The sequence below is a fragment of the Hyla sarda genome, chromosome 6 (assembly GCF_029499605.1).
Source record: "Hyla sarda isolate aHylSar1 chromosome 6, aHylSar1.hap1, whole genome shotgun sequence".
NCBI lineage: Eukaryota > Metazoa > Chordata > Amphibia > Anura > Hylidae > Hyla > Hyla sarda.
The window spans coordinates 206,700,207-206,722,876 of record NC_079194.1 but is presented as its reverse complement, the minus strand read 5'-3'; positions in this window follow the sequence as shown (position 1 = coordinate 206,722,876).

Genomic DNA, 22,670 nt, shown 5'->3' with positions numbered 1-22,670 from the left:
TCACCACCCACCATAACACAGACCCCAGAATCACCACCCACCATAATACAGACCTCAGAATCACCAACTACCATAATACAGACTCCAGAATCACCACTCACCATAATACAGACCCCAGAATTAATCCGCACCATAATACAGACTCCAGAATCACCACCCACCATAATACAGACCCCAGAATCACCACCCAACATAACACAGACCCCAGAATCAGTCCCCACCATAATACAGACCCCAGAATCACCACCCACCATAATACAGACTCAAGAATCCCCACTCACCATAATACAGACCCCAGAATTAGTCCCCACCACAATACAGACCCCAGAATCCGTCCTCACCACAATACAGACCCCAACATCAGTCCCCACAACAATACAGACTCCAGAATCAGTCTGTACCATAATACAGACCCCAAAATCACCACCAACCATAATACAGATCTCAGACTCAGACCCTATCATAATACAGACCCCAGAATCAGACCCCACCATAATACAGACCGCAGAATCAGACCCCGCCATAATACAGACCCCAGAATCACCACCCACCATAATACAGACCACAGAATCACCACTCACTATAATACAGACTCCAGAAGCACCACTCACCATAATACAGACCCCAGAATCAGACCCCACCAAAATACAGACCTCAGAATCAGTCCCCACCACAATACAGACTCCAGAATCAGTCTGCATCATAATACAGACCCCAGAATCACCAGCCACCATAATACAGACCCCAGAATCAGCCCCCACCATAATACAGACCCCAGAATCAGACCCCACCATAGTACAGACCCCCCCTCCCCCTATAATACAGACCCCAGTTGTGTTGCGCAATAATATACATACAGTTACATTAACTGATTCACAATTCCCGTCTTTTACGGCCAACGTCATTCTCTTTCCTTCTGGTCTCCTTCTGGCTCAGACCACCATGACGACTTCTTCCAGCCAAAACCCATCACTGCAGCATCTGCAGGACAAACATAGAACAAAATAATTTAAGAACATACACCACCATGGGAAGGAGGGGAAAGGGATACAGGTGAATACCTATAGATGACCCTACCTATTAATGGGCCCTTCCTAATACTAAGTGTGGATGGAATAAGGGAATGTTAAAATTTTATATGTGGCATATTCCATACAGAAAAGTCGGAAGTGAGTACCCCGGCTGAGGGCGCTTTCTATACCCCTCCATTTATTACCAGCCCAGAGCATACCCCCCCAGGTCCAGAAGCCTGCAGCATGCCCCCAGTCACCACCGCTGCCCCGGTGGCTATTTGGCGATGAGCCTAGTCTGATCCAATGTATGAGAGAGCATCTTCTACCCTTGCCAGGGAAGCCCCATCCCCCAGTTCCAATGACCCTGTTCGAGAGGGTTAAGAGAGAAGCCCAGGTGGCCGAATTAGTGGAGGAGATGAGGGCACAAAGAGAAAAAGAGTATGGGCCAAAACCATTACCTTATGAAGTGTGCCAAGCGCAGCAACAGGACACCAAAACCCTAGAGAACCTGTATATTAGGATACTGGATCACCCCCGAGAGGGAGAGCCACCCCTGGAAAGGTGCAAAGCTACAGTTATAAAGTTTGATAAAGTGCGGGGGTTTGGCACCCTCATGGACTGTCGTCATGGTGGGACCATCCTGGTGAATTGACGAGCAGTTAAAAGGGACTATCTCCCAAATAATTTGCATTCTTTAGAGAGCGGGGAGATTGTGGAATATACTCCAGTACAAAGCATGAGAGGAGAGTGGGCGGCAGCGGTGATCAGTCCAAAGAACCCCATGCAGATTCCCTTTGAATACTTCCCGTCGGACGACTGGGATGCAAATGCCTTTAGGTTTACTGTCTCCTAAACTCATAGAGCCTTGTCCAGAGGAAGAAGAAGAAACCTATATGCCCGAGAAGCCTGTCATGGCATCAAATTACCAACGCAAGACGTCTACACATGTGCCCAGGCTTACTCCTGTCGCAGCTGAGGTTTAGCCTACTCACCGGGCACCAACTAAAGTGCCTCGGCCTACTCCTGCTGAGGAGCAGGTTTGGCTGGCCCAACAGGCACCGATACTTTATCCCCCAGTGGCGCAAGCTGCTGCCGTTCAAATGGTAGTCACTGTGAGTCCTACCATAACCGAGTCCACTTTGTCCAGAGTAAATTGGAACCCTCATGTTAGTCCTTTAGAGGGGGCACAGTCCCGTGGTCCCCATTACATGTCCCAGCCTAGGAAGCAGTCCGACAGGCGAGGCTGGGATGGGAAATTTCCAAGCTAAAGGTCTATGTGTGATAACTATTAAGTCGAGAGACTAACTTTGTTTTTGTGAAGCCTCATTGGTTTTTTCTAGGTTCCTGTAACGTTCAAGAAAAGTGCCTGGTGGACTAACCAAGAATTATTTGCAACCATTTTGCGTAAGTTCATGTGTCCGGCTTATAGTCCTGATCCTTTATTGAGAACTCTTCTGTACCAGAACTGTGGAGCAGTACTGCAAAATTATTTACAGAGTAAGGCTAAGTTTCCACTTGTTTTTTTTCTGGCAGTTTTTGGAAAACTGCCACTGCAGTATTTGAGCCAAAGTCAGAAGTGTATCCATAAGGGAGGAGAAGTGTAAGCCCTTCCTTTATATGTACTATTCCTTTTGAATACACTTCTGGCTTTGGCTCAAAAACTGCAGTGGCAGTATTCCAAAAACTGCCAGAAAAAAAACAAGTGGAAACTTAGCCAACAGTATATTGTTTATTCTTTGGCATAGATGAAGGCACTTATTTGTTGTTGCTGTCAAATTGTATGACATTGTAATAAAGTGTATATAGAATGTTTACACAAATGTCTATAGTGTCTAATGTTCTTTCTACCCATGGCAATTGTATAGGAGGTATCCTGACAAATACCAGCAAGGTATAGAGAGTAAAAATACTCATGCATAAAAGTTATACTAATGTCTAGTCAGTATAGAATACTTAATCCTAACTCATTTTGTGTACAAATAGTCAGTGATGTACATAGTGTATCTTATGTATCCAATATAGTCAAATGTCACATGTCTAGTCAGGACTGTAGCTAACCAGTTTATATATCCAGTCCATAATAGTCATTTAATGTCTAACGATTTAGCGAATATTTAGAATATCGCGAATTATATTAGTTATGATGATGTGTACTGTGTAAATAAAAAGTGATCATACCTCCCTGCTTCCAGCTTGTGGTCCAAAGAAGACAAATATGCGAATGCAAATTTTATGTGAAAAATATGCGAATATCGACACTTCCAGAGAACTCTGATCTCTCCCTTCTTTAAGCTTGTGGGCCAATGAGAAGGATGCAAATACAGTTTTCAGAGATTAGCAACATCCCTAGCAACCAATAGGAAAGTAGTTAGTTGAAAGATACAATCACGCATGAGCATGTTGCAAATTTTATTACGAATTTCGCATGGAAAAAAAAGTGAAAATGAACATGCAAAATTCGCAAATATAGGATGAATATTCGTCTAAATATTCGCAAAATATCACGAATTCGAATATGGCCTATGCTGCTCATCACTAATCATCATCATTTGCACCCCCCTTCATCATCATCACTTGCATCCCCCATCATCATCATAACTTGCACCCCCCTCATCATCATCATCACTTGACCCCCCCCTTATCATCATCCTCACCCCCCATCATCATCATCACTTGCACCCCCACCTTATCATCATCATCCCCCCTCATCATCATCACTTGCACCCCCCCTCATCATCACCATCACTTGCACCCCCCTCCCTTTCCCGTCACCTTCCCTCTCCTGCTCTGCTGATGACTGGATGATTAAAAAAACAAAAAACCTTTTACTCACCTATTTCCGACGCTGGGATCTCCTCAACAGCAGAGGCTGGCTGCGTTCTTCTCCCACTAAAGGGCAGGTGCAGATGAGTGAAGTCATCAGCGCCTGGGCTGCATGCAGGCAGAGGACATAGGTCTCCTCTCAGTGAAACCACAGGTCTTGCGGATCATGCTGAGAGGAGGCTTTAGCTGTGTGTGCGTGTGCGCACACAGCTTAACCCCTTAAGGACCGGGTTTTTTTCTGTTTTTGCATTTTCGTTTTTTGCTCCTTGCCTTTAAAAAATCATAACTCTTTCAATTTTGCACCTAAAAATCCATATGATGGCTTATTTTTTGCACCACCAATTATACTTTGTAATGACGTCAGTCATTTTGCCCAAAAATCTACGGTGAAACGGGAAAAAAAATCATTGTGCGACAAAATTGAAAAAAAAAACGCTGTTTTGTAAATTTTGGGGGCTTCCGTTTCTACGTAGTACATTTTTCGGTAAAAATGACACCTGATATTTATTATGTAGGTCCATACGATTAAAATGATACCCTACTTATATAGGTTTGATTTTTTCAGACTTCTGGGAAAAATCATAACTACATGCAGGAAAATTTATACGTTTAAAATTGTCATCTTCTGACCCCTATAACTTTTTTATTTTTTTGTGTATGGGGTGGTATGAGGGCTCATTTTTTGCGCTGTGATCAGAAGTTTTTAACGGTACCATTTTTGCATTGATAGGACTTATTGATCGATTTTTATTCATTTTTAAATGATATAAAAAGTGACCAAAAATTCACTATTTTGGACTTTGGAATTTTTTTGCGTGCACGCCATTGACCGAGCGGTTTAATTAATTATATATTTTTATAATTCGGACATTACCGCACGCGGTGATACCATATATGTTTATTTTTATTTTTATTTACACTGTGTTTTTTTTTGTTGGAAAAGGGGGGTGATTCAAACTTTTAATAGGGGAGGAGTTAAATGATCTTTATTCACTTTTTTTTTCACTTTTTTTGCAGTGTTATAGCTCACATAGGGACCTATAACACTGCACACACTGATCTTCATCATTGATCACTGGTTTCTCATAAGAAACCAGTGATCAATGATTCTGCCGCATGACTGCTCATGCCTGGATCTCAGGCACTGAGCAGTCATTCGGCGATCGGACAGCGAGGAGGCAGGAAGGGGCCCTACCGCTGTCCTGTTAGCTGTTCGGGATGCCGCGATTAGCCGCGGCTATCCCGAACAGCCCGACTGAGCTAGCCGGCAACTTTCCCTTTCACTTTTAGCCGCGCTCAGCTCTGAGCGTGCGGCTAAAGGGTTAATAGCGCGCGGCGCCGCGATCGGCGCTGCGCGCTATTAGAGGCGGGTCCCGGCTTCACTATGATGCCGGGCCCGCCGTGATATGACTGTGTAACCCCGCATTATATCAGGAGAGCAGGACCTAGGACGTATCGGTACGTCCTTGGTCCTTAAGGGGTTAAAGTGGCGCTCGCTCGCCTGGTGATCTGGAACAAGTGTCCTGGATCCCCATTAGCGGAGTGAGCGCCTCTCTGACTGGGGCCCCGCGTGCCACTCAAAAGCACCCCTGTTCTAGACCCTCTTCCTCACTTGCAGAAGAGTAAGCTAGCACCCTGAAGTCCAGCCTTTACACCTCCCTTCCAGTACACAGGCACACCGAAACTTTCTTTTTTTACTTCAAAAGAAAGTCTTTATACTTGCCATTAGGTGTCAACCCCTAGACTTTTAACACTTTTCCAAAGCTCTTTCTATCCAGTGCTGAGGAGTAGTGCAACAGTGTCATCATATACACTCCTCTACCAGTACTAGGTACCTTCAAGGACCTGCACCCAACCTTGTGGCTGTAAGGCCAAAGAACTTGCACCTCTGTCATTAACCACAGCAATCCAACATTGTTGACCACTGCATATTCACAGTGCATCACCACAACTTACATATAAATGGACACATATGCAGAGTTACAAAAGCCTTTTACTGAACAGTCTCAGAAGCTTATTTATGTGCTTATTAAAATTTTAGAGCACAACAGTACACAGTCCTTCAAGAAGGAATTTACAGCTCATCAATCTTACAGAATTTCTGTCACCCAATGACGTTTTGTTACGATTTACATTCCAAGAAATATAGCCATGATACCAGTCACTCTGGGGGGAGATTTATCAAAACCTGGCCAGAGGAAAAGCAGCTGAGTTGCCCATAGCAACCAGATTATGCAGGAAAACCCGCTGCAAGTTACGCTAACATTCATTTGAATGGGTCTGCGAACAATTCGCAAATCTGACACTATTGCGGACTGTCTGCGGACCCATTTAAATCAATGGTAGCGTAACTCGCAGCAGGATTCCCACAGCGGGCAACCCGCTGCTAGTAATAGTGTGTGAACGCACCCTTAACCAGTATTTTTTGCTGCAATAGAGGGCAACCTTACATGGGGGTTATATTTTTTCCTTCCTTCATAAAATTACATCTGCTCATCTAAGTTGCCAACATTTTTCTTTAACAGAAAATATACATTCACTGGATGGACGCTAAAAAATAACTCTAATGGATTTCCATAGTAACCTATTGAATAGCTATTTTATAGAAAAACTATGGAAACAACATAAAAAGCATGTAAGAGCATTGCTTTTCTTAAATTTGAATATTCTTTCTGTGGCATTTGTGTAAATGATACCTGTACATTCATTTTTATGACTATAAAATAATATGAAAAACTATAAGATGAAATAAAAATACACATGTGGAAAATAGGCCAATAACTGCACAAAAAGCCACAACATACATGTGTGGACAGATCCAAATGTTTTTTATTTTAGAACAAATGCACCTAAATGCTTTGTGTATTTATCGAGCCTAAGGGTACGTTCACACGTACATAATCCGCTGAAGAAATTCCGCTTACAAAAGCAAAATTTCCACAAGCTGATTGTCCGGCATTTATCATTGTAAGTGAAGCATTTTTCTACACCTTTTTTTGTGTACTGGTAATGTATAAGAGCACCAAATGTATTAAATGGTCAAAGCATTTGATAAATTTTGTGCAGGTACACATTTTCTGAAACTTCTCTCTTCACACATATACCAACAAGCTAAGCTAAGTCTGGGCTGGTGTAGTTTAACCCCTTAAAGGACATCTGCAGCGTGATTAACACTTATCCCCTATCCACAGGATAGGGGATAAGTGTTTGATCGCGGGGGGTCAGACCGCTGGGACCCCCTGTGATCTCCTGTACGGGGCCGCGGCTGTCCCGTGCAGGGGGCGTGCCAGCCACAGCATGACGTTGCAGCCGGCACGCCTCCTCCATGCATCTCTATGGGAGAGGTGGGGAGGCAGCGTTCGTGCCTCCCCGTCTCCCCCATAGAACTGTATGGGGATGGGGAGGAGACGGGGCGTCACCGTCGACCTCTAGGTCGACGCTACGTCACCACGAGCGCTAATGGCGGCGCCCCATTAGGGAGATCGAGGGGGGTCCCAGCAGTCGGACCCCCCGCGATCAAACACTTATCCCCTATCTTGTAGATAGGGGATAAGTGTATATTGCGCTGCAATCACCTTTTAAAAATCATAACCTATTCAATTTGGCACCTAAAAATCCATATGATGGCTTATTTTTTGCACCACCAATTCTACTTTGTAATGACATCAGTCATTTTACCCAAAAATCAATGGTGACCCGGAAAAAAAAATCATTGTGCAACAAGAAAAACGCCATTTTGTATTTTTTGTGGGCTTCCGTTTCTAGGCTGTACATTTTTCGGTAAAAATGACACCTTATCTTTATTCTGTAGGTCCATACGATTAAAATGATACCTTACTTTAAAAAATCATAACTACATGCAGGAAAATTTATAGATTTAAAATTGTCATCTTCTGACCCCTATAACTTTTTTATTTTTCCACTTATGGGGCGGTATGAGGACTCATTTTTTGTGGCGTGATCTGAAGTTTTTATCGGTACCACTTTTGCTTTGATCAAACTTTTTGATTGCTTTTTATTCCTTTTTTTTATGTATAAAAAGTTACCAAAAATACGTTATTTTGGACTTTGGAATTTTTTTGCACGTACGCCATTGACCATGCAGTTTCATTAAATATATATTTTTATATTTCAGACATTTACACACGTGACGATAACCCATATGTTTATTTTTATTTTTATTTACACAGTTTTTTATGGGAAAATGGGGGTGATTCAAACTTTTATTAGGGAAGGGGTTAAATCATCTTTATTAACTTTTTTTTTTCCACTTTTTTTGCAATGTTATAGCCCCCATAGGGGACTTTAACATGCATTACACTGATTCAATACACTGATCAATGCCATTGCATTGCATTACATTAATCAGTGTTATCGCCATTTGATTGCTGAAGCCTAAATTTCAGGCTTGGAGCAATCAATTGCCGATCGGACGCGCAGGAGGCAGGTAAGCCACCTTCCTGATGCATTGCAGCTGATCGGGACATCGCGATTTTACCGCAATGGTCCCGATGAGCCCGACTGAGCTGCCGGGGAGCTTTCATTTTCCCTTTAGACACGGCGATCAACTTTGATCGCCGCGTCTAAAGAGTAAATGCCGGACATCTGCCTGAACGGCAATGTCCGGCATTAGCCATGGGTCCTGGCTGCTGATAGCAGCCGGGAACGTGCGGGTATGATGCGAGCTCAGCTCCTGAGCTCGCTTCATAACCCTCCCGTGCCGCAGTGCCGTTTATAAACGGCGTTTTGCGGCAAGGAGTTAAGAGACTTTTCAGTGGCTTTGCACATTTTTTGCACCTTTTTACAAAACGGCGCAGTTCATAAAACCCTTCCATATCATGGCTGACATTTATCATTGTCTTTAGACAGTTTTTTTGTGTCTGCCAGCAGGGTTTATTTGCGCCTTTTTTGCGCATTTTGGTTTACACATTTCTGCTGATTTTGAGTTGTAATCCACTGATTCTGGCAATACACATGATATGGAAGGGTTTCATGAACTGCGCCTTTTTGTGAAAAGGCACAAAAAAGGCGCAAAGCCACTGAAAAGTCTCTAAAACTACGCCAGCCCAGACTTAGCTAAGCTTTTTGGTGTATGTAAAGAATGAAATTTCTGAAAATGTGACCTGTACAAAATTTATCAAATGCTCTATGACTATTTAATAAATGTGGTGCTCCTACACATTACCTGCACACAAAAAGGTGTAAAAAATGCTTCACTTACACCTACAATGATAAATGGCGGCCCATGCGTATTGACAAAATCAGTGGATTGCAACTCAAAATCTGCAGAAATGTGTAAGCCAAAAGGCGCAAAAATGTTGCAAGTAAACCCTGCTTGTGCCTTTTTTGTGCCTTTTGTAGACACAAAAAACTATCTAAAGACAATGATAAATGTCGGCCATTGTGTTGTTTCCCATTGACTCCACAAGCGAATTGCATTGTTATCCATTGACTGCACAAGCGGAATTATGTAAAAAAAAATTTAAAATGAATTTTCCATTTTTTTATGCATTTTTCTGGCATTATTTTAATGCTATATAAAACCTTATAGGGAAAACACCACATACACAAAAAAAATCCATTAAAAAAGCCACAAGCTCCGGAGCAGGAGTAAAGCGCTCGGGTAGGGGCGGACATATCACTTGTTCAGCCGGTTCGGCTGCACAGGGGCCCAGCGTGTTAGGGGGCCCCCCTAGTAGCCCAGGTTACAGCCTGGGCCTCACAGTCTGGGCCCCTGTAGGGCCCCCTGCCAGTACTTCATACTATATGCTGCAGCAACAGGTCCCGGACCTGCCGCTGACAGCAGTAATTTACCATTAAACCGGCCGGGCGAGAGGACAGGCCAGGGGCTGATGAGAACAGACGTGCCCCGCGCAGGCACTCACGTCTGTTCCAAGCCCCTGACGTCACGTGTCATGGCCTCTGACCCCGTCAGAAGCGACAGGAGCAGCAAACCCTCCCGCCTCACAGCCGCATCGCTGAGCAGATAAGGTGAGGAGAGCGACGGTCGGGTGCAGGGCGGGGAGGGGTGGGGAGGGGATTGTAATGATGAAGAAGAGGACAGGAGGGGTGTTGAAGAGGTTGGTGGTGTAATGATAAGAAGGATTGGGCGTCTGGGAGAGCGTAGTGTTCATAAGGAGGACCAGAAGGGGGGTCAGGGGTGTAGTGATTAGGGGGTTTAATGTTGATGAGAAGGACTGGGGGGGGGTCAGCTGTGTAATAATGATGAGGTGCTTAAGGTATATGGGATGATGAGGAGACTGAGGATGGAGTGCATGGGGTGTATGGGGTGATGAGGAGACTTAGGATGGAGTGCATGGGGTATATGGGGTGATGAGGAGACTGAGGATGGAGTGCATGGGGTGTATGGGGTGATGAGGAAACTGAGGATGTGTTGCGTGGGGTGTATGGGGTGATGAGGAGACTGAGGATGGAGTGCATGGGGTATATGGGGTGATGAGGAGACTGAGGATGGAGTGCATGGGGTGTATGGGGTGATGAGGAGACTTAGGATGGAGTGCATGGGGTATATGGGGTGATGAGGAGACTGAGGATGGAGTGCATGGGGTGTATGGGGTGATGAGGAAACTGAGGATGTGTTGCGTGGGGTGTATGGGGTGATGAGGAGACTGAGGATGGAGTGCATGGGGTGTATGGGGGTGATGAGGAGACTGAGGATGGAGTGCATGGGGTGTATGGGGGTGATGAGGAGACTGAGGATGTGTTGCGTGGGGTGTATGGGGTGATGAGGAGACTGAGGATGGAGTGCATGGGGTGTATGGTGGTGATGAGGAGACTGAGGATGTGTTGCGTGGGGTGTATGGGGTTATGAGGAGACTGAGGATGGAGTACATGGGGTGATGAGGAGACTGAAGATGGAGTGCATGGGGTATATGGGGTGATGAGGAGACTGAGGATGGAGTGCATAGGGTGATGAGGAGACTGAAGATGGAGTGCATGGGGGGATGAGGAGACTGAGGATGGAGTGCATGGGGTATATGGGGTGATGAGGAGACTGAGGATGGAGTGCATGGGGTGTATGGGGTGATGAGGAAACTGAGGATGTGTTGCGTGGGGTGTATGGGGTGATGAGGAGACTGAGGATGGAGTGCATGGGGTATATGGGGTGATGAGGAGACTGAGGATGGAGTGCATGGGGTGTATGGGGTGATGAGGAGACTTAGGATGGAGTGCATGGGGTATATGGGGTGATGAGGAGACTGAGGATGGAGTGCATGGGGTGTATGGGGTGATGAGGAAACTGAGGATGTGTTGCGTGGGGTGTATGGGGTGATGAGGAGACTGAGGATGGAGTGCATGGGGTGTATGGGGGTGATGAGGAGACTGAGGATGGAGTGCATGGGGTGTATGGGGGTGATGAGGAGACTGAGGATGTGTTGCGTGGGGTGTATGGGGTGATGAGGAGACTGAGGATGGAGTGCATGGGGTGTATGGTGGTGATGAGGAGACTGAGGATGTGTTGCGTGGGGTGTATGGGGTTATGAGGAGACTGAGGATGGAGTACATGGGGTGATGAGGAGACTGAAGATGGAGTGCATGGGGTATATGGGGTGATGAGGAGACTGAGGATGGAGTGCATAGGGTGATGAGGAGACTGAAGATGGAGTGCATGGGGGGATGAGGAGACTGAGGATGGAGTGCATGGGGTATATGGGGTGATGAGGAGACTGAGGATGGAGTGCATAGGGTGATGAGGAGACTGAAGATGGAGTGCATGGGGGGATGAGGAGACAGAGGATGGAGGGCATAGGGTGATGAGGAGACTGAAGATGGAGTGCATGGGGGGATGAGGAGACTGAAGATGGAGTGCATGGGGTGATGAGGAGACTGAGGATTGAGTGCATGGGGTGTATGGGGTGATGAGGAGACTGAGGATGGAGTGCATGGGGTGTATGGGGTGATGAGGAGACCGAGGATGGGTTGTGTGGGGTGTATAGGGTGATGAGACTAAAGATGGGGTGCGTGGGGTGTATGGGGGTGATGAGACTGAGGATGGGGCCCGTGGGGTGTATGGGGTGATGAGGAGACTGAGGATGGGGTATATGGGGGTGATGAGGAGACCGAGGATGGGTTGTGTGGGGTGTATGGGGTGATGAGACTGAGGATGGGGTGCGTGGGGTGATGATTAGACTTAGAATGGGTTGTGTGGGGTGTATGGGGGAGATAAGGAGACTGAGGATGTGTTGCGTGGGGTGTATGGGGTGATGAGGAGACTGAGGATGGGGTGTGTGGGGTGTATGGGGGTGATGATTAGACTGAGGATGGGTTGTGTGGGGTGTATGGGGGAGATAAGGAGACTGAGGATGTGTTGCGTTGGGTGTATGGGATGATGAGGAAACTGAGGATGGGTTGTGTGGGGTGTATGGGGGAGATAAGGAGACTGAGGATGGGGTGTGTGGGGTGTATGGGGGAGATGAGGAGACTGAGGATGGGGTGTGTGGGGTGTATGGGGGAGATGAGGAGACTGAGGATGGGTTGCGTGGGGTGTATGGGGTGATGAGGAGACTGAGGATGGGTTGTGTGGGGTGTATGGGGGAGATAAAGAGACTGAGGATGGAGTGTGTGGGGTGTATGGGGGAGATGAGGAGATTGAGGATGGGGTGTGTGGGGTGTATGGGGTGATGAGGAGACTGAGGATGGGGTGTGTGGGGTGTATGGGGGAGATAAGGAGACTGAGGATGTGTTGCGTGGGGTGTATGGGGTGATGAGGAGACTGAGGATGGGTTGTGTGGGGTGTATGGGGGAGATAAGGAGACTGAGGATGGAGTGTGTGGGGTGTATGGGGGAGATGAGGAGACTGAGGATGGGGTGTGTGGGGTGTATGGGGGAGATGAGGAGACTGAGGATGGGTTGCGTGGGGTGTATGGGGTGATGAGGAGACTGAGGATGGAGTGCGTGGGGTGTATGGGGTGATTCAGTGGTGTACAGTGGTTGGCAGTATTATATTCAGGGGTACAGTATTTGGCAGTATTATATTCGGGGGTACAGTGATTGGCAGTATTATATTCGGGGGTACAGTGGTTGGCAGTATTATATTCCGGGGGTACAGTGGTTGGCAGTATTATATTCATGGAGTACAGTGGTTGGCAGTATTATATTCAGGGGTACAGTGGTTGGCAGTATTATATTCAGGGGTACAGTGGTTGGCAGTATTATATTCAGGGGTACAGTGGTTGGCAGTATTATATTCAGGGGTACAGTGGTTGGCAGTATTCCGGGGGTACAGTGGTTGGCAGTATTATATTCAGGGGGTACAGTATTTGGCAAGGTTATAATGATTATTGTCATCATACAGAGGATGAGGATCTACTGACAAATTAAGGAACCAATGATGTCCAGGTGTCAGACTCTGCAGAGAAGATGGAAGAAATCCTGGTGTCTGGACCAGAGGAAGAAGAAAAGTAAAGACAACAGAGAAGACGTCACTCAGGTCAGTGATATCATTGTGTATTTTCCTAACTGTCCCATCAGAGCTGTAGTCACTGATATCATTGTGTAGTCTCCTGACTGTCCCATCAGCTGTAGTCACTTCAGACATGATGAGAGTTGCAGCTTTCCAACATCTCGGGAGCCACTTGAACCAAGGTGATTGGTGGGGGTCCCATGAGTCAGACCCCCACCATAAAAATGGACTGTTTATTTTAAAATGCCTGAGAATATTTTTGGTCCCAGTCTGGCCCTGCCTGTAAGTCACTTCTATCACTAAGGATAAGAAGCCAAGGAACCAGGGGGTGCCAAGGGGTGTCGTGCTAAGTCCAGGGGTGCGAATGTCAAGGGGAGCACTGCCCTCTGCCTCCCAGCTAGATACGGGTCAGGCTGACCCGGGGGAGTACTCACTGGGCCGCACACTGAGAGGGACAGGGGCCACCCGGAGCCCACCTCAGGAGCCGTTCCATCCACCTGTGGTGGACAAGGCAAGTGGCGACACTACACGTGCGGGGTAAGTGGAGGCCCTCTGGTGGGGTTTAGGTACATGAGGGGGCACAGTGCTGGGGGGGGGGCAGGCACATTCTTTGCACAGGGGCCCTCTGCTGTCTGTGTCCGCCCCTGCGCTCGGGCATTGCTGGCGCTCCAATAGAGCACCAATAAATGTGCGTGCCATCTACCAAACGCACTCCTCACTCAGAACTGGGGTCATTCCGGAGATCGGGGGGGGGGGGGGGGGGGGTCCCAGAGATCAGACTTCATTTAGTGCGGTCCAGGCTCCAGGGCATCTAAAATGGGGGATCTACATGTGAGGACATAAGGCAAGGATCTCTGGGAAGGCGGGATCAAGGGTCGGCGGGACGACCCTGAATCACATGCAGCATGCAGTCTATCAGCAGCCAGCCACCCCTGTGATGTCACAGCCCTTTATAATCAGCACCCAGTGTGTTGCGCAGAAAAGCTGTTTTACAACAGCATTTCACCTCGAGCCCAAATCCAGCCTAGAAGCACTGATAGGGAAAGGAGAGAGATAGAGAGAAAGTGCACTTGTGGGTCTATTACAGCAGCCATTCCCCTCAAGCCCAAATCAAGCCTAGAAGCACAGATAGGGAAGGAAGTGAGATTGAGATAAAAAGTGCAATTTTGTGTGTAGTACACAGTGACAGTGTGCTGCAGCACTGGTGTGTACAACTACTTAAAGGTTATAGTAGCCAGCCAGTAAGGGTAAGCAGAGCACTAAAAGTATATTGTCCTCTACTAAGTGTAACCTGTGCATACATCTAAGTGGTGTACCATTGTGTTCCTGTTAAAGTCTCAAGGGCCTATTTACTGTGAAAGGCAAGCGAAAAGTACACAAATGCTGAATTTGTAGACAATTTTTTTTTTAAAGCTTAGTGGAGCGCATTATACTACCCTCACAAGTTCATACCACATACGTACATCTAAGTGTTGTACAATTTTGTTCCTGTTAAAGTTTCAAGGGCCTATTTACTGCTAAAGGCCAGTCAAAAGTACATACTTGCTAGTGTTGTAGACAAATACTGTTTTAAGCGTACTGGAGCACATTGTACTCCCCTCATAAGTGCATACTACATACGTACATCTAAGTGGTGTACCATTTTGTTGCTGGTAAAGTCTCAAGGGCCTATTTACTGTGAAAGGCCAGCCAAAAGTACACACTTGCTGGTGTAGTAGACAAATACTGTTTTAAGAGCACTGGAGGGCATTGCACGCTCCTCATAAGGCACACCACATATGTGCATCTAAGTAGTGTACCAATTTGTTCTCGTTAAAGTCTAAAAGGCCTATTTACTGAGAAAGGCCAGCCAAAAGTACACAACTGTTGGTATTGTAGACAAATACTTTTTAAGCGTTGTGGAGCGCATTGTACTCCCCTCATAAGTGAATATTACATAGTATATCTAAGTGGTGTTCCATTTTGTTCCTGTTAAAGTCTTAAGGTCCTATTTACTGTGAAAGACGAGGCAAAAGCACACACCTGCTGGTGTTGTAGACAAATACTGTTTTAAGCGTACTGGAGTGCACTGTACTCCCCTCATAAGTGCATACCACATTCGTACATCTAAGTGGTGTACCATTTTGTTCCTGTTAAAGTCTCAAGGGCCTATTTACTGTGAAAAGGAAGCCAAAAGTACACATCTGCTGGTGTTGTAGTCAAATACAGTTATAAGTGTACTGGAGCACATTATACTACCCTCATAAGTGCATACTACATAGGTACATCTAAGTGGTGTTCCATTTTGTTCCTGTCAAAGTATCAAGCACCTATTTACTGTGAAAGGCTAGCCAAAAGTACACACCTGCTGGTGTTGTAGACAAATACTGTTTTAAGCATACTGGAGCGCATTTTACTCCCCTCACAAGTGTTTACTACATACGTACATCTAAGTGGTGTACCATTTTGTTCCTGTTAAAGTCTCAAGCGCCTATTTACTATGAAAAGCTTGCCAAAAGTACACATCTGCTGGTGTTAAAGACAAATACTGTTTTAAGCATAGTGGAGCACATTGCACTCCTCTCATAAGTGCATACCACATACGTACATCTAAGTAGTGTTCCATTTTGTTCCTGTTAAAGTCTTAAGGGCCTAGTTACCAAGAAAGGCCAGCCAAAAGTACACACCTGCAGGTGTTGCAAACAAATACTGTTTTAAGCGTACTGGAGCGCATTGTCCTCCCCTCATAAGTGTACACCACATACGTACATTAAGTAGTGTTCCATTTTGTTCCTGTTAACCTGATAACGACCATGGACGTCTATGCTCGTCCAATTGCCATTACCAGGGTATGAAGCGGGCTCCCGACTCGAGCCCGCGTCATAACGGCCGGCCCCCAGCTGATTCTTGTAGCTGGGGGCCGGCGTTAACAGCCGACATGTGGCGATTGTTGCGGTCGGCTATTAACCCTTTAGATCCCCGCTGTCAAAGTTGACAGCGGCGTCTAAAGGTGCCTGTATCCCGTCCCTGGTGGACCAGTGGGGTGGATCGCGGGGGGCCATCGCGGGGGGGCGATCGCGGGGGGTCGATCCACTACTGAGGTAGCCTGATGGCTTACCTCTCCTGCTGCGGCGGCTCCGGGGCTCTGAATGATACAGCCTGGCAGGGCCAGGCTTTATCAATCAAGCGCAGAGCACACAGATCATTGTGGTTTTATGAAACCACAATGATCTGTATGAGGAATCTAATGATTCCTCCTAAAAGTCCCCTAAGAGGACTAAAAGTGTAAAAAAAAAAAGTTTAAAAAAAGTTTAAAAACACACATATTAACCCCTTCCTTATTAAAAGTTTAAATCACCCCCCTTTTCCCAAATTCCATATTAAAAATATGTAACCATAATAAAAATACACATATGTGGTATTGCCGCGTGCATAAATGTCCGAAATTTAAAAATATATCATTAATTAAACCACATGGCCAATGGTGTACACGCAAAAAAATTCAAAAGTCCAAAATAGCGTATTTTTGGTCACTTTTCATACCATAAAAAAACAAATAAAAAGTGATCAAGAAGTCCGATCAAAATAAAAATGGTACCGATTAAAACTTCAGATCATGGCGCAAAAAATAGCCCTCAAACCACCCTGTATGCGGAAAAATAAAAAAGTTATAGGGGTCAGAAGAGGAAAATTTTAAATGTATAAATTTTTGTGCATGTAGTTATGATTTTTTCCAGAAGTACGACGAAATCAAACCTATATAAGTAGGGCATCATTTTAATTGTTTGGACCTACAGAATAAAGATAAAGTGTCATTTTTGCCGAAAAGTGTACAGCGTAGAAACAAAAGCCCCCAAAATTTACAAAATGGTGTTTTTTCTTCAATTTTGTCGCATAATGATTTTTTTTCCTGTTTCACCGTAAATTATTGTGTAAAATTACTGATATAATCTGTAGGTCCATACAGTCACAAGGATACCCAATTTATGTAGGTTTTATTTTATTTTACTGTTTTAAAAAAAATCCTAACTACATGCACCAAAATTAGCATGTTTAAAAATGTGATCTTCTGACCCCTATAACTTTTTTTATTTTTCTGCATACGGGGCTATATGAGAGCAATTTTTTTGCACTGTGGTCTGTAGTTTTTATTGGTACCATTTTTGTTTTGATGGGAATTTTTGATTGCTTTTAATTAATATTTTTATGGTATATGAAGTGACCAACAATGTGCAATTTTGTACTTAAGCATTTTTTACGTGCACACCACCAGCCGTACGGTTTAAATAACCTTATATTTTAATAGTTCAGACAAGTACACACACGGCGGCAGCAGACATGATTATTTTTATTTTTTATGACATTGTTTTTTTTTTTTTTTTTATTGGGAAAAGGGGTTGATTTGAACTTTTATTAGGGATGGGGCTAATTCACTTTTATTAACTTTTTTTTCACACTTTTTTTTTTTAGCCACAGGGGGCTAAAACATGCAATCTTCCTTTTTTATTATAATCTTTTTATTAGTTTTTTTATCATGCAATCTTCTGATGGCATGTACTCATAAGTGTTCTGCCAGAGAGGCAGGTGAGAACCCTCTCATCGTCTGGTAAGCTGATCTGGACATCACGATTATGTCACGATAGTCCCGATCAGCTTCGCTGAGCTGCAAGGACACTTTCACTTTCTTTTTAGACGCCGCAATCAATGTTGATCGCGGCGTCTAAAGGGTTAATGCCAGACATTTGCCCGATCGATGGTGCCCGGCATTAGCCATGGCTACAACAAACCCAGAAATAATGTACAAATGGAAGCACACCAAAGATTATACAATTAATGCAAAATATAACAATCTTTATTAGGAGCACATGATTTACATAGCAAAAAAACACAACACAATAGTGACAGACACAAAGAAAATATAATTAAAACCATTTAAAAAGGCCCATATCGTGCCACACCACACAGATGAGACATGGTATATGTCTCATCCGGACTCTCCTACCACAAAGGAAGTGATTACAGTACACACAGTCTGACCTATATCACATAAGCACATAATAAAGTGACATATGCAAAATACGCAAAATGAACCTATATACAGAGGTGTCACAATGAACATCAGAGATGACAAGAAATCTCTAGAAATGAATTGCCAAGCAGTCAATAAATGTAAACAGATAAACTAGTGATGCCAACAAAGGATGCCTAGATAAGGTCAGATAGGAGGCAAGTCCTGCACAAGGTGGGAGCAAATATCACCCATACGCCCGGGTCCGAAGAACCTCCACGCGTTCCGTCACTGAGTGACTTCCTCAGGAGTGAGGAAGTCACTCAGTGACGGAACGCGTGGAGGTTCTTTTTTCCTTTTACCGCTTGTGAAAATTAAAAGTATGGGGCAACACCAGCATGTTAGTGTAAAAATTTAATTTTTTACACTAACATGCTGGTGTAGACCCCAACTTTACCTTTTCATAAGGGGTAAAAGGAGAAAAAGCCCCCCAAAATGTGTAACGCAATTTCTCCCGAGTACGGAAATACCCCATATGTGGCCCTAAACTATTTCCTTGAAATACGACAGGGCTCCAAAGCGAGAGAGAGACATGCGCATTTGAGGCCTATTTTGGGGATTTGCAGCCGCTACCAAAATACTCTACAGCAGTGTTTCCCAAACAGGGTGTCTCCAGCTGTTGCAAAACTCCCAGCATGCCTTCTTTGTGCAGTGTAGTGTAGTGTTTTTAGGGTACATTCACATGGGCTGGTTTACAGTGAGTTTCTCGCTGGGAGTTTGAGCTGCTGCAGAAAATTTGCCGCATCTCAAACTCGGAGCAGAATACTCACTGTAAACCCGCCCATGTGAATGTACCCTGCACTTTCACATGGGGGGGGGGGGGCAAACCTCTAGCTGTTGCAAAACTACAACTCCCAGCATTCAATGACATACCATACATGCTGGGAGTTGTAGTTATGCAACAGCTGAAGACACATTGGTTGCGCAACACTGAGAGTTTGTTACTTAACTCAGTGTTTTGCAACCAGTGTGCCTCCAGCTGTTGCAAAACTAGAACTCCCAGCATGTACAGTCTCTCAGTGCATGCTGGGAGTTGTATTTTTGACACAGCTGGACGCATACTGGTTCCGAAACACTGAGTTAGGACACAAACTCTGTTTCACAACCAATGTGTCTCCAGCGGTTGCAAAACTGCAACACTCAGCATGCATTGACAGTCTCTCAGTGCATGCTGAGAGTTGTAGTTTTGCAACAGCTGGAGGCACACTGCTACAACTCCCAGCATGCCCTTTGGTAGTTTGTGCATGCTGGGAGTTGTAGTTATGCAACAGCTAGATGCACACTTTTTCATAGAAAAAATGTGCCTCCAGCTGTTGTATAACTATAACCCTCAGCATGCACAGGCTACCAAAGGGCATGCTGGGAGTTGTAGTTGGAACTCCAGCTGTTGCAAAACTACAATTCCCAGCATGCCCTTTGGCTGTGCATTCTGAGAGTTGTTGCTAAGCAAAAGCAGGAGGTGAACAGGCCTCACCTCCTGTAGTATCCTGCCGCCTTCACCGCCGGGACCATCGCCGCTGCTGCCGCCGGGACCATCGCCGCTCCTGCCACCTGGACCTCCACCGCCACTCCTGAGGGGACCCCAGCCAGACCAGGGAAAGGTAGGAGACCCTCGCCTGCCCCGATCTCCTCCCCCGATCGCTGCCCAGCAGGACAGTGATTGATCGGTCATTCCGACCGATCAATCACGTGATCGTGTGGTGGCACCTGTATTTACAAATTAAATACATTTTCTAATTTAACAATTTTATTAATATAAAATATTCTCTGCCCTTTATTATATTTTTTCCATAAAAAATTATTCAAAAATGTATTTTGTTTACTTCTTCAAGTTATATTGTACAGTGGAAGTCTGAATTAGCATAGAATGTTCATGAGCCTTAATGAAAATTAAAATATACCATACTCTGATGATGTGATTGGTGAAAAAAAATGTTTTAATTTATTTTCTTTATTTTTATTTATTAATATTTTGTTTTTGCTGTGAAAAATCATTTAGAAACTCTTTTTATGTCTGACAAGTGACAAGAAATGTGCAAAGTCTGCTTTTAAGCCTGCTACATTGCACATAGCACAAAAAAGAATACTTAATACTATTATTATACTAAATACTATTATAGGGGTCATCCAGGAGAAAACTTTTTTTTTAATATATATATATCAACTGGCTCCAGAAAGTTAAACAGATTTGTAAATTACTTCTATTTAAAAATCTTAATCCTTTCAGTACTTATGAGTTTCTGAAGTTAAGGTTGTTATTTTCTGTCTAAGTCCTCTCTGATGACACGTGTCTCGGGAACTGCCCAGTTTAGAAGCAAATCCCCATAGCAAACCTATTCTAAACTGGGAAATTCCCGAGACACGTGTCATCAGAGAGCACTTGGACAGAAAAGAACAACCTTAACTTCAGAAGCTTTAAGATTTTTTAATAGAACTAATTTACAAATCTGTTTAACTTTCTGGAGCCAGTTGATATATATATATATATATATATATATATATATATATAAAAAAGTTTTTTCCTGGATAACCCCTTTAACCTGACCAACAGTTAAAATACACTATTATTAGTAAATCAGGGCCAATGTTTAAGAAAAACACATATTAAATGTGTTGTACACTATGACCCTGATCTGTTAAGAGTGTTTTTTTTTTTGTTTTTTTTTGTGGAATGTTGTTTCAGACTTGCATGATTTAACTCTACTTACTATGGGGATTGACAGGTCTGAAAAAAATAGAAAATTTTACCTTTTCTTGGTGAAAATTTCCAGCCCAGCTATATATTTACATGATTTTGGGTACATTTTTTAGTACATTTTTTAGTCTGAAATCATAAGCCATGTTCCTTTTTCGTTTCGTGTTGTTTTTTTAAACAAATTCTGGAGTAGACCCTATTGTGGTGCACAACCCGGCAAAACAGTCAGGAACACAATAAAAACACAATTTGTTCCAAAATTCTGCACCATTTTGCTAAGTAAATTGTTTTCTCTGAAACTGCTTGGGGTGGGATATAGGAGTTTTTTTTATGGGGATGCAAGATATTTTTTACTGACAGAAAGCAAAGATCTTGAAAACAATAATTAAATATAATACTTAGTATATTACAGAGATGTATATCTAGGATATATTGAGCCTTCTTTTTTTTTAAATGTTTAATGATTTGCAGTAATTTTTTATGACTGTGTTGCATACATTTATATCTTTAAAGATGCTTAATCAGATCTTTTAATTGATGTGCAGGTTGGTTCTAGTTATAGATGTTGTGGAGGAAACACCCACCAAAAGGACACTGAATAAAATATATTTGTAATTTTAACACAAAAATACAAAATAGCAGATCCTACCAGAAGGGATTAAATGTATCAATAAACAGCATAGAGAATTGGAGTTTTTGGGAACGTAGATCAGTGAGATAGTGGAAAGGACCATATGTGTTTCCCAGGTGGAATTGTTTTTAATATAGTCGAATTGCTTCACACAGGCATTAATGCTAATGTTCCCAGTGCCCCCATTATAAATCTTCTGCATAATTAGTATTTAATTGCTATTTCTTTAGACTCACACTGTTTTAGTTTTCATTGTGATTACAGAAAGTAAGATATCATAGTGTCAGTGATAACAGCTTTATCATTTAAAATACAGAAATAAGTAGGCACCTTTATTAAGTGATCTGATTATTACTTTAGGTATTGTGCTGTGTGAGACAGGGACAATAATAAGTGGCTCTTGCTCCTTTTTTAAATATTTTTTTTTAATTTGAAAAATTCAAGTAATCTGCCAGATTGTGGAACAAATGTAGATATTTGATATCTACATATTTTACATAGGCTTTACATAACACAGTCCATATTTACCTTGAGGACACAGCCAATTTGATTGTTTGATTTTTTGTTTTTTGTTTGTTTTTTGTTTTTTGTCCCCGCCGCTGGGGACCCCAGAAATCTCTCCTGAAGCACCCAGTTGTCACCAGCCTCACGGAGTGAAGATTGCTCCATGTCTGATGACTCACGATACAGGGGCCGGAGTATCGTGACGTCACGGCCCCGTCATCGCTCCATGACGCTGATGACAAGTGGGTGCTGCAGCAGAGATTGTGTGGGTCCCCAGCGGCGGGACCCCCGCGATCAGATATCTTATCCCTTATCCTTTGGATAGGGGATAAGATGTCTAGGGCCGGACTACCCCTTTAACCCCTTAAGGACGCAGGACGTAAATGTACGTCCTGGTGCGATGCCCGTGTCATGCGCGGCTGATCCCGGCTGCTGATCGCAGCCAGGGACCCGTCGGCAATGGCCGACGCCCGCGATCTCGCGGGCGTCCGCCATTAACCCCTCAGGTGCCGGGATCAATACAGATCCCGGCA